Genomic DNA, 15,956 nt, shown 5'->3' with positions numbered 1-15,956 from the left:
GATTTGGAGACTTATCCCTACATTTTGGGAATTTATCCTTAGGTTTGGGGATTTTGGATGACTAACGACTATATTCTATACATGTATCTATGAAGAAACAGAGATGAGTAAACCTCTATATTGTTGCAATTAGTTTATTTATAATTACATGAAGTATAGCGAGTATTTTTTTGGATTTTTTGTATTAGAAGAAAATATATTTCTGGAAATGGGGATTTTTGATCAAGAGTTTTAGGGAATTTTACACTAACCCAACTGGCAACACTGTGTTTACCCGCCCAATCTTTGTGGAAGGTAGTGAGTTGTGACGGAAATTACTCAAAAATAGGATAATATCTACCTATTACAGTAAGTTAACTATGATTTATAGTAATTACTAGATTGTATTAACTTACTTTCAGTGTTTAGATCGGGTTTTAAGTGTAATTAATACGGGAAATAACTAATTTCATGTACTTTATTGCAGCCACCTGTAGCTTACGGTAGCGTTGTTAGATTTCTACACTTTACGGTTAAAATAAATACTGATATCTGATTAAATATTGTATTTAATTATAATTAATTGTATTTGGGAGTTTGCACGCTCATAATTTTAAGTTTTATATCGTTTTTTTGTATACAATTTCGTAAATCAAAATTTTTCACATTGACCCAACCTAGGACATCGTACTTGCCTATCGAAATTTGCCCAAGGGCTTCTAAATCTCTCTATTTATCTATAAAAGGCTAAAATTGTGTTCTTATTCATCATACAGTGAAGCATGAATGACATACAGGGAGTTAGTGATGCTATTTATGGTGTAGGGTTTTGTCGGGGTTTATGTACGACAGGGGCCACCTGTATGTATTATGGCTAACTTAGAATACGGCAGTATGTGCGGATTAAAAATGAACATCAACTAACCTAAACTTTCCCCCCTAACCTAACCTACAAGACATGTCCTTACCTACTTAACTAACAGGGGGCTAATGCCCCACTGCTACCCCCCTTACATAGCCGTAATCAAACAGACAGCTGGCCGGTATCATACATACACCCCCCAAAAATTTTTGTCCACCTTAATACTCACCCTCTCGGTTAACTTGCATAGCGCAACGTGTACTGCTTACCAGGACAGAAAAGCCATGAAATCATTTTTATTTGCGAGCGAAACAAAGACCCGAAAGTGAATATTTAGCGTTAGTTCATTGAACACTTGTAAATACACTTATTAGTGTCGGTGACGACAGATAGATGGGAAGAATTCTTATTATTCATGCGAGTGGCAGGCCTAGTGACTCAACGTTTGGAGCCTTTGTATATCAGCGGCCAGTTCCTCACGTGTTCTTCAAAAATGGACATCGACTAACCTAAACTTTTCCAACGTTCTACACACATAACCTGATAAGTGGGGTTTCAGTCGTAAGTTACTTGGGAGTCTTTGTATAATAACGGACAGGAACACATACGTACTTGGAACACCTAACCTAAACTTCCTTACCTAATTTAACCTACAAGTAGTTCCATTATTTATATACCTAATGGGGACTAATGCCCCTATGTGACTCCCCTTAGACTGCTGTAATCTTAGCGATAAGGCTGAAAATAAAGTAGTTATTTAGCATGGTCGTCTTCATATATACACCAGGTTACTTGTTTATATAGAATAAATGACCCAACGTTTTATAATCTAAACATCATAATTATTTTTTTTCAATATTGGCTAACATTGTAGAGTGTAATTAAAGCTCTTCTTTTATTCATGGTGTTATAAATGATAGGTTAGATAAGAAAATTATGGTGGTCAACCCACCATTACAGAAAAACTGGATTTTTTGCCAGAAATCATTATCAAAGCCATTCAAAAGACCATAAAATACATTGTCTTATTTTTTACAAAACTGTTTTATTATTATTGTTATTACTAGCCAAGCTACAACCTTAGTTGGAGCAGCAAGATGTTATAAGCCCAAGGGCTCCAACAGGGAAAAATAGCCCAGTGAGGAAAGAAAATAAGGAAATAAATTAATGATCAGAAAAAATTAACAATAAATCATTCTAAAAACAGTAACAACACAAAACAGATATGTCATATATAAACTATAAAAAACCTTATTCTATAATTTTACCATTGTTTTAATCCCTTTCTTCCTGCGGGGCGCTCTAACATTCCCCAACCCTATTGTATACCTATTAACTAGCATATTGGAAAGAACCCCTTCGTGAAACGCAGTTCTTTGCGATTTTGGTGATAGCCCAGTAAGGAAAGGAAACAAGGAAAATTAAAATATTTTAAGAACAGTAACAACATTGAAATATAGATATAAACTATAAAACTTTAACGAAACAAGGAAGAGAAATAAGATAGAAGTGTACCCGAGTGTACCCTCAAGCAAGAGAAATGTAGCTGCGGCTGTTTCCCTTCAGTAATACATTGGCGCAAAATGACCTTCTGCCTTCATCACTTGGCCATAGGGCACAAATTCATGAATTTCATGCCGTTCAGGGACATTTTTCCATAGTTTTCCAATTACAATGGTACCACGGTTTACGAGTTTCATTTTTTCTGGGAGCTGGCTCGCAAACTAAAATTTTAGTATCCACATGTCCATAAATACACGCATTCATATGCTCCTGCGCGAATGTACACCCTCGTCCTTTAATAGTAGTTAACTTTCAGCTTGGCTGGTATTGGTCATACTCGGTTGACACACGAGTTTCTGCTGAAGGGCCAACATCAACCGTATTGTGAAGACTGTTTCGTACCTTTAACAGTGAGGCATTTGTTGACCGAATGCCCCAATTATAACAACTTAAGGAATAGATATTTGATTGAGGCTCGAGGTGAGGGTGGAAGGTTCATCCTTGCCAAGATTCTTGGACATGATGTGTCTTACTATGCAAGTGGTATTTTTAGATTTATTTCAGAAGCAGGTCTTCTGAAAACTATCTAACTTTTATAATTACATTCAACTTTTATGGTTTTAATTGAATATTCTTTAATTTTTTTTATTTTATTTTATTGTAATGAAAGAATATTATATAATTTAACCCTTTTACCTCCCATAGACGTACTGGTACGTTTCACAAAACTCATCCCTTTACCCCCATGGACGCACTGGTACGTCCTTGCAAAAAACTGCTTTTTCAATATTAAACTTACCCGATAATCATGTAGCTGTCAACTCCGTTGCCCGACAGAATTCTATGGAGGGATACGCCAGCTATCACAATACTAGAAGGGGGTGTACTTACAGCGCCACCTGTGGCCAGGTACTATAGTACTTCTTGTTGACACCTCCTCAATTTTTCCTCTGTCGTGCTTCCGGCAAGACGTTCTGGGATACGCTTATGATCTTGGAGTATTTTCACGGCTTTTGGTGAAGTATTTCTCTCAGATTTCGGCTGTCGCTTTACTGGAAAACTTCTATATTAGCTTAGATAGCTATTATTTAGTCCTGATTAACGGTTAACGATCTTTTGCTTGATTTTGAAACCCCACTTGGCTAACTCTTTTGATTCAAGATGTCTGACATTTCACAAGCCCCCACCCATAGACGATGTAGGTCTTGTAATAGGCGTATTCCGAAGGCCTCGGTAGATCCTCACACCGCTTGTTCTGACTGTAGGGAAAGGCCCTGTCAGTTAGAAAATCGATGTGAGGAATGCGCCGGACTTTCGGAACTTGATTTTGTCCGTCTTCTTAAGTATTCAACCAAGTTAGAGAGAGGGAGAGTTAGGAGGAGTTCTTCTCACTCTTCACTTTTTTCCTCACCTCATGATCCCCTACCTTTTCCTACCCCTGTAGTGGCTACCCCCGAACCTACTTTTTGCCCTCAGCCTGATATGTCTGTTGTTTTGCGTGCCATTCAGGCCTTAGGCGACAAAGTAGAGTCAGTGGTTAGTGATCATAAGTCTCTTATGGCCGAAGTCAAGGAACTTAGGGTCAAGAGTGCAGTGGGTGGTATTAGTGCCAGTGCTGTGACGAGTGCTAGTGTCAGTGCAGTGCCAAGTGCTAGTGTCAGTGTCAGTGTGGTGCGTGAGGATACTTCTGTGCGTGCCAGTCGTCCTCCCAGTCCGGGACCTCTTGCAAGCTCCCAAGCCCAGGGGAGAAGCAATGTCGAAGGGCAAAAGGGTTCGGCAGGCCTTGATCGGCGCACAGAAGTATCCTCGGTGGTTGCGGGCGTGTCTTCCAGAGACCGTCACTCCCACCTGCAGACGATTGAGCCCGTCTTTTACTCGTCTGCTGATCAATTGTCAGGGAAGAAACGCTGGACTCAGGTCTCAAGACCACTCAAACGCAGAGTCCAGACCTCAATAACTCAACCGGGCGGCAGTCATTGGATCAGCTCTGACTCGCCGCAGTCATCAGTTGAATGCACTCCGCCTAAGAGGAGTAAGGTTCTGCCGCAACAGATCTCTGCTGTTAAGGCTTTACCTCAGCAGACCTTAGTGTCTGCCGACCCCAAGTTGACTCTACTGCAGTCCATGCAGTCACAACTTACGGTCTTGATGCGTGAGTGTCAGGCTGAGAAGGTTACGCCTCCTCCTGCGATCGCTCCGCCTGACCGCAGTACTGCCTGCCAGGCGTACGATGTTGAGGCTCCTCAGGATACCTTACCACGTTCTGAGTTTACTGTTTCCAGTGGTGTGCAGCTCCCTCCGCCTTCCTTAAGGCAACCTCAGCAATGGGAACAGGAGGCTTATACCTTACTTCCTCCGCTTCCACTTGCAGTTCCACCAGTGAGGCAACACTCTCTTGAGGTACAACAACCTCTCCCATCCATGAGTCAGTCTCCTCAGCTCTCGCTGCAGCGAGCTCAACCCTCCTCAAGGCAAGCACCTCAACACCTTAGCCTTGCGCCTCAGGAACCTCAACTCGCGAGACATTTACTGCGTTCTGCGCAGCCACTACCTCATCGCTCACAGCTCACACCTCAGGAACCTCAACTCGTTCCTCAGGAACTTGCTACTGCGCATCCGCCAACCACTCAGCAAGCGCAACCCTTGAGTTCAGCCACTCATGCCAGGAGTCAGCCTCCTCCACCCATGCGCCTACCTTCTGCTTCTTCTTTTGATCAGCCTTTGCAGACTGAGCCTCAGGTGTTCCCTCAACAGAGTCTTGAAGAGGAAACCACAAATATTGTTGTTCCAGCTCGTGCTGACTCTGCTGTTCAGCATACCTTACCGATCTCTTCGCTACACTCTGGTGATGAGGTGTCTGATGATGAGGCTGCACACCTGGATCCCTAATCAGACGTGGATGAATCCAAGTCTTCTCCACCTTCTATTGACTTTCGTAAGGTCTTGGCTCTTTTTAGGGAGGTATACCCAGACCACTTTGTCTCTGCTATCCCCCGCTCTCCGCCATCTGAGTTTTCGCTGGGCTTGCAGCCAGCTAAGTCTACCTTTACTAAGCTCGTCTTAGCAAGGTCCTCTAAGAGAGCGTTAAGGATTTTAGGGGAGTGGTTGCAGTCTAAGCAACAACTTGGAAAGACTTCGTTCATGTTTCCTCCGACTAAGCTCACTTCTAAAGCGGGCGTTTGGTATGCCACAGGAGAGGAACCAGGCTTGGGAGTACCTGCCTCTGCCCAGGCTGACTTCTCAAGTCTGGTAGACTCTCCTCGTAGAACAGCAATGAGGCGCTCTAAGACCTTGATCACTTCCTGAAGGGTGTTTTTAGAGCATTCGAGATGTTCAGCTTCCTAGACTGGTGCCTGGGGGCCCTCAGCAAGAAGACCTCTCCTGCGGACAAGGATTCTGCCATGCACTTAATGTCCTGCATGGATAAGGCCATTAGAGATGGATCTGGCGAGCTTGCTTCGATGTTTGTGTCAGGGGTTCTTAAGAAAAGGGAGCAGCTTTGTACCTTCCTTTCCTCCAGCATCACACCTTGTCAAAGGTCTCAACTCCTCTTCGCTCCGCTCTCGAAGTTCCTTTTTCCCGAAGAGCTTGTTAAGGACTTGTCTGCTGCCCTGATACAAAAGGACACTCATGATCTTGTGGCCTCATCGGCTCGTAAGACTAAGGTTGCTACCTCAGTCCCCAGGTCTTATCGCACCCCAGTGGCTGATACTCCTGCTACGAGGTTCATACCGCCCTTTCGTGGTAGAGCCCCCAGCCGAGGAAGCTCCCGTCCAGACTCTTCCAGGAGCAAGTTTAGGAAAAGTTCCAAGGCTTCTAAAGGGAAAAACTGACTCTCCGCATCTCCAGACAGCAGTAGGAGCCAGACTCAAGATCTTCTGGCAAGCCTGGGAAAAGAGAGGTGCAGACGCCCAGTCTGTCAGTTGGCTGAGGGAGGGTTACAGGATACCATTCTGCCGCAAACCCCCTCTGACCACATCTCCCATCAACCTCTCTCCCAACTACAAAGAAGAGGACAAGAGGCTAGCGTTGCACCAGGAGGTGTCGCTCCTTGTACAGAAGAAGGCAGTGGTTATAGTCCGGGACCATCAATCCCCGGGCTTCTACAACCGTCTCTTTCTGGTGGCCAAGAAGACAGGAGGTTGGAGACCGGTGCTGGACGTCAGCGCGCTCAATGCGTATGTCACCAAGCAGACGTTCACGATGGAGACGACGAAGTCGGTCCTAGCAGCGGTCAGGCAGGAGGACTGGATGGTCTCGTTGGACCTGAAAGATGCCTACTTTCACGTTCCTATTCATCCAGACTCCCAACCTTTCCTGAGATTCGTTTTTGGAAAGGTTGTCTACCAATTCCAAGCCCTGTGTTTTGGCCTAAGCACAGCTCCTATGGTGTTTACGCATCTGATGAGGAATATAGCAAAATTCCTTCACTTATCGGACATCAGAGCCTCCCTTTACTTAGACGACTGGCTGTTGAGAGCCTCCACGAGTCGTCGCTGTCTGGAGAATCTCAACTGGACTTTGGACTTAATCAAAGAACTGGGTCTGTTAGTCAACATAGAAAAGTCTCAGATCATTCCCTCCTAATCCATTGTGTACCTGGGAATGGAGATTCGGAGTCAGGATTTTCGGGCTTTTCCATCGGCCCCAAGGATAAGCCAAGCCCTAGATTGCATCATGAGCATGCTGAAGAGGAGCAGTTGCTCGGTGAGACAGTGGATGAGTCTCACAGGGACCCTTTCATCACTGGCCCTGTTTGTCGAGCTAGGGAGACTCCACCTCCGCCCTCTTCAATTCCATCTTGCAGCTCATTGGGACAAGGGTTTGACTCTCGAAGCAGTCTCTATCCCAGTCACCAAAGAGATGAAGACCACTCTCTTGTGGTGGAAGACCAATCTCCTTCTCAGGGAGGGCCTATCGTTGGCTATTCAGACCCCCAATCTTCATCTCTTCTCAGATGCATCGGACTCGGGCTGGGGTGCGACCTTGAACGGACAGGAATGCTCGGGAACGTGGAACGAGGAACAGGGAACGCTCCACATCAACTGCAAGGAGCTACTAGCAGTTCATTTAGCCCTGCTGAACTTCAAGTCCCTCCTGCTAGGCAAGGTGGTGGAGGTGAACTCAGACAACACCACAGCCTTGGCTTACATCTCCAAGCAAGGAGGGACCCATTCGAGGAGCCTATACGAGATCGCAAGGGACCTCCTCATTTGGTCAAGAAGTCAAAACCTCACTTTAGTCACGAGGTTCATTCAGGGCAACATGAACGTCTCAGCAGATCGCCTAAGCAGAAGGGATCAGGTCATTCCCACGGAATGGACCCTCCACAAGAGTGTGTGCAACAGACTTTGGACCTTGTGGGGTCAGCCTACCATAGATCTGTTTGCCACCTCCATGACCAAGAGACTTCCGCTGTACTGTTCCCCAGTTCCAGACTCAGCAGCAGTTCATGTGGATGCTTTTCTGCTGAACTGGTCCCATCTCGACCTTTACGCATTTCCACCGTTCAAGATAATAAACAAAGTCCTTCAGAAGTTCATCTCGCACGAAGGGACACGGCTGACGCTGGTTGCTCCCCTTTGGCCTGCAAGAGAATGGTTCACAGAGGTACTTCAATGGCTAGTCGACGTCCCCAGGACTCTCCCTCTAAGAGTGGACCTTCTACGTCAACCTCACGTAGACAGGTTGCACCCAAACCTCCACGCTCTTCGGCTGACTGCCTTCAGACTGTCGAAAGATTCGCTAGAGCTAGAGGCTTTTCGAAGGAGGCAGCCAGCGCGATTGCCAGAGCAAGAAGGGTTTCCACTCGTAGAGTCTACCAATCTAAGTGGGAAGTCTTCCGGAGCTGGTGTAGAGCCAATGCAGTATCCTCTACCAATACCTCTGTGACCCAAATAGCTGACTTCCTATTACATCTTAGGAATGAGAGATCCCTTTCAGCCCCTACGATTAAAGGGTACAGGAGTATGTTGGCTTCAGTTCTCCGCCACAGAGGTTTGGACCTTTCTTCCAACAAGGACCTTCAAGACATCCTTAAGTCTTTTGAGACTTCTAAAGAGCGTCGTCTATCCACTCCAGGCTGGAACCTAGACGTAGTCTTAAGGTTCCTTATGTCACCTAGGTTCGAACCTCTCCAGTCAGCTTCCTTCAAGGACCTTACCCTCAAGACTCTTTTTCTCGTCTGCCTTGCAACAGCTAAGAGAGTCAGTGAGGTTCACGCCTTCAGCAAGAACATTGGTTTCACGACCGAATCTGCAACATGTTCTTTTCAGCTCGGATTCTTAGCTAAGAATGAACTTCCTTCACGTCCTTGGCCTAGATCGTTTGAAATACCTAGCCTCTCCAACATGGTAGGTAACGAGCTAGAGAGAGTTCTTTGCCCTGTCAGAGCTCTCAAGTATTATCTTAATAGGTCTAAACCTATTCGAGGACAGTCAGAAGCCTTATGGTGTGCCATCAAGAAACCTTCGAGGCCCATGTCCAAAAACGGGGTTTCGTATTATATAAGGCTTCTGATTAGAGAAGCCCATTCTCACTTAAAGGAGGAAGACCTTGCGTTGCTGAAGGTAAGGACCCACGAAGTAAGAGCCGTAGCTACTTCGATGGCCTTTAATAAAAACCGTTCTCTGCAGAGCATAATGGATGCAACCTATTGGAGGAGCAAGTCAGTGTTTGCATCATTTTATCTTAAAGATGTCCAGTCTCTTTACGAGAACTGCTACACCCTGGGACCATTCGTAGCAGCGAGTGCAGTAGTAGGTGAGGGCTCAGCCACTACATTCCCTTAATCCCATAACCTTTTTTAACCTTTCTCTTGAATGCTTTTATTGTTGTTTTTATGGTTGTTACGGTAGGCTAAGAAGCCTTCCGCATCCTTTTTGATTTGGCGGGTGGTCAATTCATTCTTGAGAAGCGCCTGGGTTAGAGGTTGTGTAGAGGTCCTTTAGTAGGGGTTGCAGCCCTATATACTTTAGCACCTTTGAGTTGATTCAGCCTCCAAGAGGAACGCTGCGCTCAGTAAGGAAGACGAACTTAAAAAAGAGGCAGAGTAACGGTTCAATTCGACTTCCTTACCAGGTACTTATTATTTCATTGTTATTTGAGATAACTGTTATATGAAATATGGGATACTTAGCTATCCTTTAATCTTGTACACTGGTTTTCACCCACCCCCCTGGGTGTGAATCAGCTACATGATTATCGGGTAAGTTTAATATTGAAAAATGTTATTTTTATTAGTAAAATAAATTTTTGAATATACTTACCCGATAATCATGATTTAATTGACCCTCCCTTCCTCCCCATAGAGAACCAGTGGACCGAGGAAAAATTGAGGAGGTGGCAACAAGAAGTACTATAGTACCTGGCCACAGGTGGCGCTGTAAGTACACCCCCTTCTAGTATTGTGATAGCTGGCGTATCCCTCCATAGAATTCTGTCGGGCAACGGAGTTGACAGCTACATGATTATCGGGTAAGTATATTCAAAAATTTATTTTACTAATAAAAATAACATTTTTCCAAATTGTCATTTTTTAATCATTATACTTGAGAAATGAGCTTGTTAACACTCCCAGTTTTATTGTCTACTCATTTAACATGATCCAATCATAAACATCATTATTTGCCGTCATTCTAATATTTTTTCCTTGGCCGTGGCTTGCTTCTCTCGCAAATAAACGTATACTCACTGCGGTACGTGAATGTGTTGCGCTCGCCAGTCGCATGGATCAGTATTAAATTATCTTAATTACCTATAATTTATATTATGTTTATTATGTTCCTCAAATTGCTTTTGCCATAAATAGCAGATGAGTGTCATAGATTGGCTGATCTCATTTTGGAAGAGCACCGAAAAAACCTAGTTCTATTAGAAACTACATAGTACCGATCTTCTTCAGTAATCTAGTATATTCAATAAGCATGTAAATTTGTTTCAATCATGAATCCTGACCCAACATGAAAATTAGTTATGGAGTGGCATGTGACTTGAGATTTTTCTTTCATTTCAGGTTTCAACTATAAGAATTGCCAGCAAAATGAATCGGCAAAGCAGTCCCCCAAGAGGCTTCAGCAAAATCCCGGCAGTTTCAATTATAGCAAGCAAGAAAACCTGTTGTCTATGATGACGACACAATAGGAATTGGCCCTTCCAGTGATGGAATACAAAAGTAAGGGGTAAAAGTTCATTAAGAAAGGCTGAGAAAATTTTGTAAATCAATTGTCTACTGTACACTAATCCACAAGAGACACTTTCTTTATTATGAGTTGACTGAGAAGTAAGTGGATCTATTCTTAGCATCACTATTAGATTTTTAAGTTATAGATTGCAAAGAATGGAGAAATGTTGATTGAAAAGCTCAAGATAGAGACGACTGGCGAAATCTAACCGAGGCCCTTTACGTCATTAGGCGTAGGAGATGATGGCAATGATTATTATAAAGTAGTAAAAATGAGGTTCCATTTGAGAATCTTTTATTTTTTAATATAATTTGAATGATTGTATACTACATTTATTACTACCATGTAATCATTTCGCTGATCTTAAATCTGTGTAAAAGATCCTTTATTTCCTGTTTTACACTAAAGTTCATAGCATTATTTAGTTGCTTCTATTATCATTGAGTTAAGAAAGGTACAAATATGTTTGAAAAAAGTCAGGACAGGAAGAAATGAGTGAGGGGAAGAAAACAAAGACTGAAAGGAGTCGAGTTGGTGTTATGCTAGACACTGAAAATCATTGGTTCCGTGTGTGTTGAGTTTTATACATATGTCTTTTAGTGGCTCAAACTCTGTTTAGTTTTTATGAAAAAAGCATTTTTTCATAATCTTGGATTAAAATTGCATTTCCATCGAAGACAAATTGATAGCGTTTCTTGCATGTCTGTTCGGCTGGAAGTACATACATACATATACCAAGGCACTTCCCCAATTTTGGGGTGTAGCCGACATCAAACAAATGAAAAAAAAGGGGGACATTTCCTCTCTATGTTCCTCCCAGAAGACGAGTGACTCAAACGAGTTCGGGTGATAGGTTACTGCCGTTTACAAATGTAGATGTCACTCGAGTGGGGTTTTTTCATGGTGACTTTTCTCAAGCTGCACGGCTTTCCGTCCCTTTGCTATTTTGGTTACTTTCCAATAAGCTTTTCATCTTCTTTTGATATTGCTTGGATCCCTTAGGACTGGCCTCTGGAATGCCTAATGTCCATTGTGGAAATATTTGACGATCATATTGTTTATTGATAATAATAATGACATTATTAATAACTTTGTTTGCGGATGATACTGTACTGGTAGCAGACACAGAAGAGAAGCTTTGCCAATTAGTAACAGAATTTGGAAGTGTGTGTGAGAGAAGGAAGTTGAGAGTTAATGTGGGTAAGAGTAAGGTTATGAGATGTACGAGAAGGGAAGGTGGTAAAAGGTTGAATGGAGAGTTACTTGAGGAGGTGGATCAGTTTAAGTACTTGGGGTCTATTGTTGCAGCAAATGGTGGAGTGGAAGCAGATGTACGTCAGAGAGTGAATGAAGGTTGCAAAGTGTTGGGGGCAGTTAAAGTGTTGGGGGCAGTTAAGGGAGTAGTAAAAAATAAGAGGGTTGGGGATGAATGTAAAGAGAGTTCTATATGAGAAAGTGATTGTACCAACTGTGATGTATGGATCGGAGTTGTGGGGAATGAAAGTGATGGAGAGACTGAAATTGAATGTGTTTGAGATGAAGTGTCTAAGGAGTATGGCTGGTGTATCTCGAGTAGATAGGGTTGGGAACGAAGTGGTGAGGGTGAGAACGGGTGTAAGAAATGAGTTAGCAGCTAGAGTGGATGTGTTGAGGTGGTTTGGCCATGTTGAGAGAATGGAAAATGGCTGTCTGCTAAAGAAGGTGATGAATGCAAAAGTTGATGGGAGAAGTACAAGAGAAAGGCCAAGGTTTGGTTGGATGGATGGAGTGAAGAAAGCTTTGGGTGATAGGATAGATGTGAGAGAGGCAAGAGAGCATGCTAGAAATAGGAATGAATGGCGAGCGATTGTGACGCATTTCCGGTAGGCCCTGCTGCTTCCTCCAGTCACCTTGGATGACGCGGAGGTAGCAGCAGTAGGGGATTCATCGTTATGAAGCTTCATCTGTGGTGGATAATGTGGGAGGGTGGGCTGTGGCACCCTAGCAGTACCAGCTGAACTCAGTTGAGTCCCTTGTCAGTCTGGGAGGAACGTAGAGAGTAGAGGTCCCCTTTTTGTTTTGTTTCATTTGTTGATGTCAGCTACCCCCCAAAATTGGGGGAAGCGCCTTGGTATATGTATGTGTGTATGTATGTATTAATATCTATAATGATGATATTAGTATAAGAAATATGGATGATTATGATTAGAATTCCATAAGCATTGCATTAGGGTAGAAATATCTATAGTCAATTTTTTTTAAGCGAGGCAGATTTGCACCGACTCGCAGCGGTGCCCTTTTAGCTCGGGAAAGTTTCCCGATCGCTGATTGTTTAGAATTATCTCGTCCAACCAGTCAGCGATCAGGAAACTTTTCCGAGCTAAAGGGGCACCGCTGCGAGTCGGTGCAAATCTGCCTCGCTAAAAAAGATTGACTGATAGTGGTATTTGTATATTTTTTCTTTTTTAGGTTCTTAAATAATAATTTAGTTTAAGTAGTTTAAAGGTTACAAAATTGTATCGGTTCTAATTCACAGCTTCATTTCAGGTTCCCGGCGTGTCGTCGTCGTTGTCGTCGGCGCCCACTCGTGTCCGAGTATTGGGTTCTGTCATTAGCCATTAGCCTCCTGAGAAAGAGATGAAGAAGGGTGGCGGAAACGACAGAATGCCAGTAGCTGGGTATATTGTTTTGGGTGGTCGTGGCTTTGCAACGGCCACGCACACACACCCCTGGCCCACACCGTTTTCACCGCGGCTCAAGACATATGAGACAGGCGGCGTGTACGATGTCATGAAGTCCATGAAGTGAAAGAAGAGAAAAAAACCTTAATGATACATTGTCACAAGATGAGAAGAGCTCGCTCACTCTTTGAGTGTCGGTATAGAAAACTGGGGCGTGATTGAACCACGACCATAGATCCCTTGTATTGTATTAACCCTTTTACCCCCAAAGGACGTACTGGTACGTTTCACGAAACTCATCCCTTTACCCCCATGGACGTACCGGTACGTCCTTGCAAAAAACTGCTGTTTACATTTTTTTTTTTGCATATTTTTGATAATTTTTTGAGAAACTTCAGACATTTTCCAAGAGAAAGAGACCAACCTGACCTCTCTATGAGGAAAATTAAGGCCGTTAGAACAATTTAAAAATATATATTGCAAAATGTGCTTGAAAAGAAACCCTGGGGGTTAAGGGTTGGAAATTTCCAAATAGCCTGGGGGTTAAAGGGTTAAGGAGTTATTGTTGATGGGCACCATAGTAAGTATAGGAATGTGATATCCGGTGTTCCACAGGGTAGTGCTCTTGGCCCATTGCTTTTCATACTATATATACATGACATGTGGTTTGGCCTAGAAAACAAGCTTGTTGCATATGCAGATGATGCTACTCTCTTTGCATCAATTCTATTTCCTGAATGTAGATCTGGGGTGGGTGGAATCCCTTAATAGAGATCTAGCTAAAATTAGTGCATGGTGTAAATTATGGGGAATGAAGTTGAATCCTAACAAAACAAAGTATGATTGTAAGTAGGTCAAGGACGGTGGCTCCTCAACATCCAGATTTCAGTATTGATAATGTTTCTTTAACTTTGAATGACTTTTAAGATTTTAGGTGTGATTCTTGACAGCAAATTTACTTTTGAGAAACACACTAGGTCTGTGTCTTTTCGGTGATCAATCTATTCTAAAAAATGTTTTTTAATTCTTTCATTCTACCTTGTTTCGAGTATTTTTCTTCTGTCTGGTCTTCTGCTGCCGATTCTCATCTTAACTTGTTGGACAGAAACTTACGATCTATTAAATGTCTTTTGTTCCGTAACTGAAATACAAACCACGCTATTTAATAGGGGTATTACTTTCGGCGTAGCTGAAATGACGAGCCATTAAAATTTAACGAGGGTTTACTATCCCACCGCTAGTTAGCGTGGGTAGGGGAGGGTAGCTTGCTAACACCCCCCCTCCCCACACCCACACACACCTGTGCTTGAGCTCACTTTGCTCTCGGCTCGGATGGTAGTTGGACGTGTCTGCTCTCATTCTTGCCGCTCATTGGCAGCCTTTAATGCTTTTTTTGCTTTCTCTTCGTGACAGGTTTGTGTGTGAAGTTGGCCTCTGCGATTATGCGCACCTGCCCTGGATTACCCGACCGCCCCTGCGGAACATTCATGTCAGCGGTCGAGACAGACCCTCACACCCTTTGCCCTTGCTGTAGAGGCCAATGGTGTGACAGAGATAATAAGTGTGGTGAGTGTAGGGCGTGGTCTACCTCCCAGTGGGAGAGGTTTTCGCAGCAACGTAACAAGTCCAGGCGGGATATTTCTCCTTCGAAGGTTTTTTTGAAAGAAGAAAAACCCAAGGACTCTTCTTCAGATGCCCAAACCTCCTCCGAAGCTCCCACTCGTTCGGTCTCTTTCGAGAGACCGTCGAGTGGTAGCGTAGACCATGGTACTGTTTTCCAAGCTCGGGGTTCGAGAGATGGCGTTGCCTCCCCTAGCGAGGCAGCTCCACCTCTCCCCCCCGGGGGAGGATGTGGCACTAACAAATCTTTTGCAGCTTTGGTCTTCCTTGGGGCTCGAGGGTTCGCCCTCCAAGGAAGCATAACAGTACTTGACTACATCCGATTGGGTGCCGCTGTCAAGCAATCGCCGACTCTGGCAGAGGTTGATCCTCTGTCGATTGTCGACGTTATGGTGTCAGAGGTATCCAATGTGGTATCTCCTAATACCTCTGCCTCTTCAAATCCCGCAGTAGCTAAAGGCTTAGTTTCTCCCGTTCCTGTTCGACCAACGAGGGAGAAACTAAGTCCAACAGTCTCTCCTGCTAGTGTTTCTCTCCCTCGGGGGAGTTCACTTACAGAGACTCCTCTTCGGAGGACTGCAGAAGGTCAGCTTGCTGATCCAACGGCCCCCAGAGGGCGTATTCGTCGCAAGGCTCACCTTTCCCTTCGCCAGAGAGGCCTTCCTTCACCTGCGGTGAGGAGGCGCCTATTTGGTTCCTCATCTTCGTTGCAGTCCGCCGCAGAGGAGCCTCGTCAGCGATCACCGACTGTTCCTGCTCTGGTCCTGGACCTCTCAGCGGATCGTTCGCGATCCCCTTCGGTGGAAGGTCGTCCTTTCAAAGGACACGTCGACCTTCCACCCGACAGACCTGCTGACCTGCCGTCGCCGTTCCTGAAGGCTGATGCGCGCTACGCGCCTACGAAACCTGACTTACATGCTCGTCAGGCATCGAACTCTAATACGGGGCATCAAGGGTGTAAGCGCCATCGCGCGCATACGTTCCTCACGCGCCATGCTGATGATGGGCATGCGCGCCAGGCTTTGCCTAAGCTAGTGCGCCAGTGCTCACCTGCGCGCCATCAACCTCCTGCACGCCAGCGCATCAGCGCTTTCCAGCGCGCCAGCGCTCTCCTGCACGCCAGCGCATCAGCGCTCTCCAGCGCGCCAG

At 44.5% G+C, this 15,956-nt stretch overlaps 1 protein-coding gene and 1 long non-coding RNA gene across 3 annotated transcripts in view; both read left to right on the top strand.

Moving 5' to 3' along the window:
- LOC137637362 (uncharacterized) overlaps positions 1-15,956 on the top strand; it is a 268,617-nt gene that overhangs the window by 143,732 nt on the left and 108,929 nt on the right. The window lies entirely within an intron of this gene.
- On the top strand, positions 269-14,381 carry LOC137637367 (uncharacterized). Its single transcript, XR_011043592.1, has 3 exons — positions 269-348; positions 10,359-10,517; positions 13,054-14,381. It is a non-coding gene; the product is annotated as an uncharacterized lncRNA (long non-coding RNA).

The sequence above is a fragment of the Palaemon carinicauda genome, unplaced genomic scaffold (assembly GCF_036898095.1).
Source record: "Palaemon carinicauda isolate YSFRI2023 unplaced genomic scaffold, ASM3689809v2 scaffold69, whole genome shotgun sequence".
NCBI lineage: Eukaryota > Metazoa > Arthropoda > Malacostraca > Decapoda > Palaemonidae > Palaemon > Palaemon carinicauda.
This window is presented reverse-complemented; position numbering and strand designations above follow the sequence as displayed.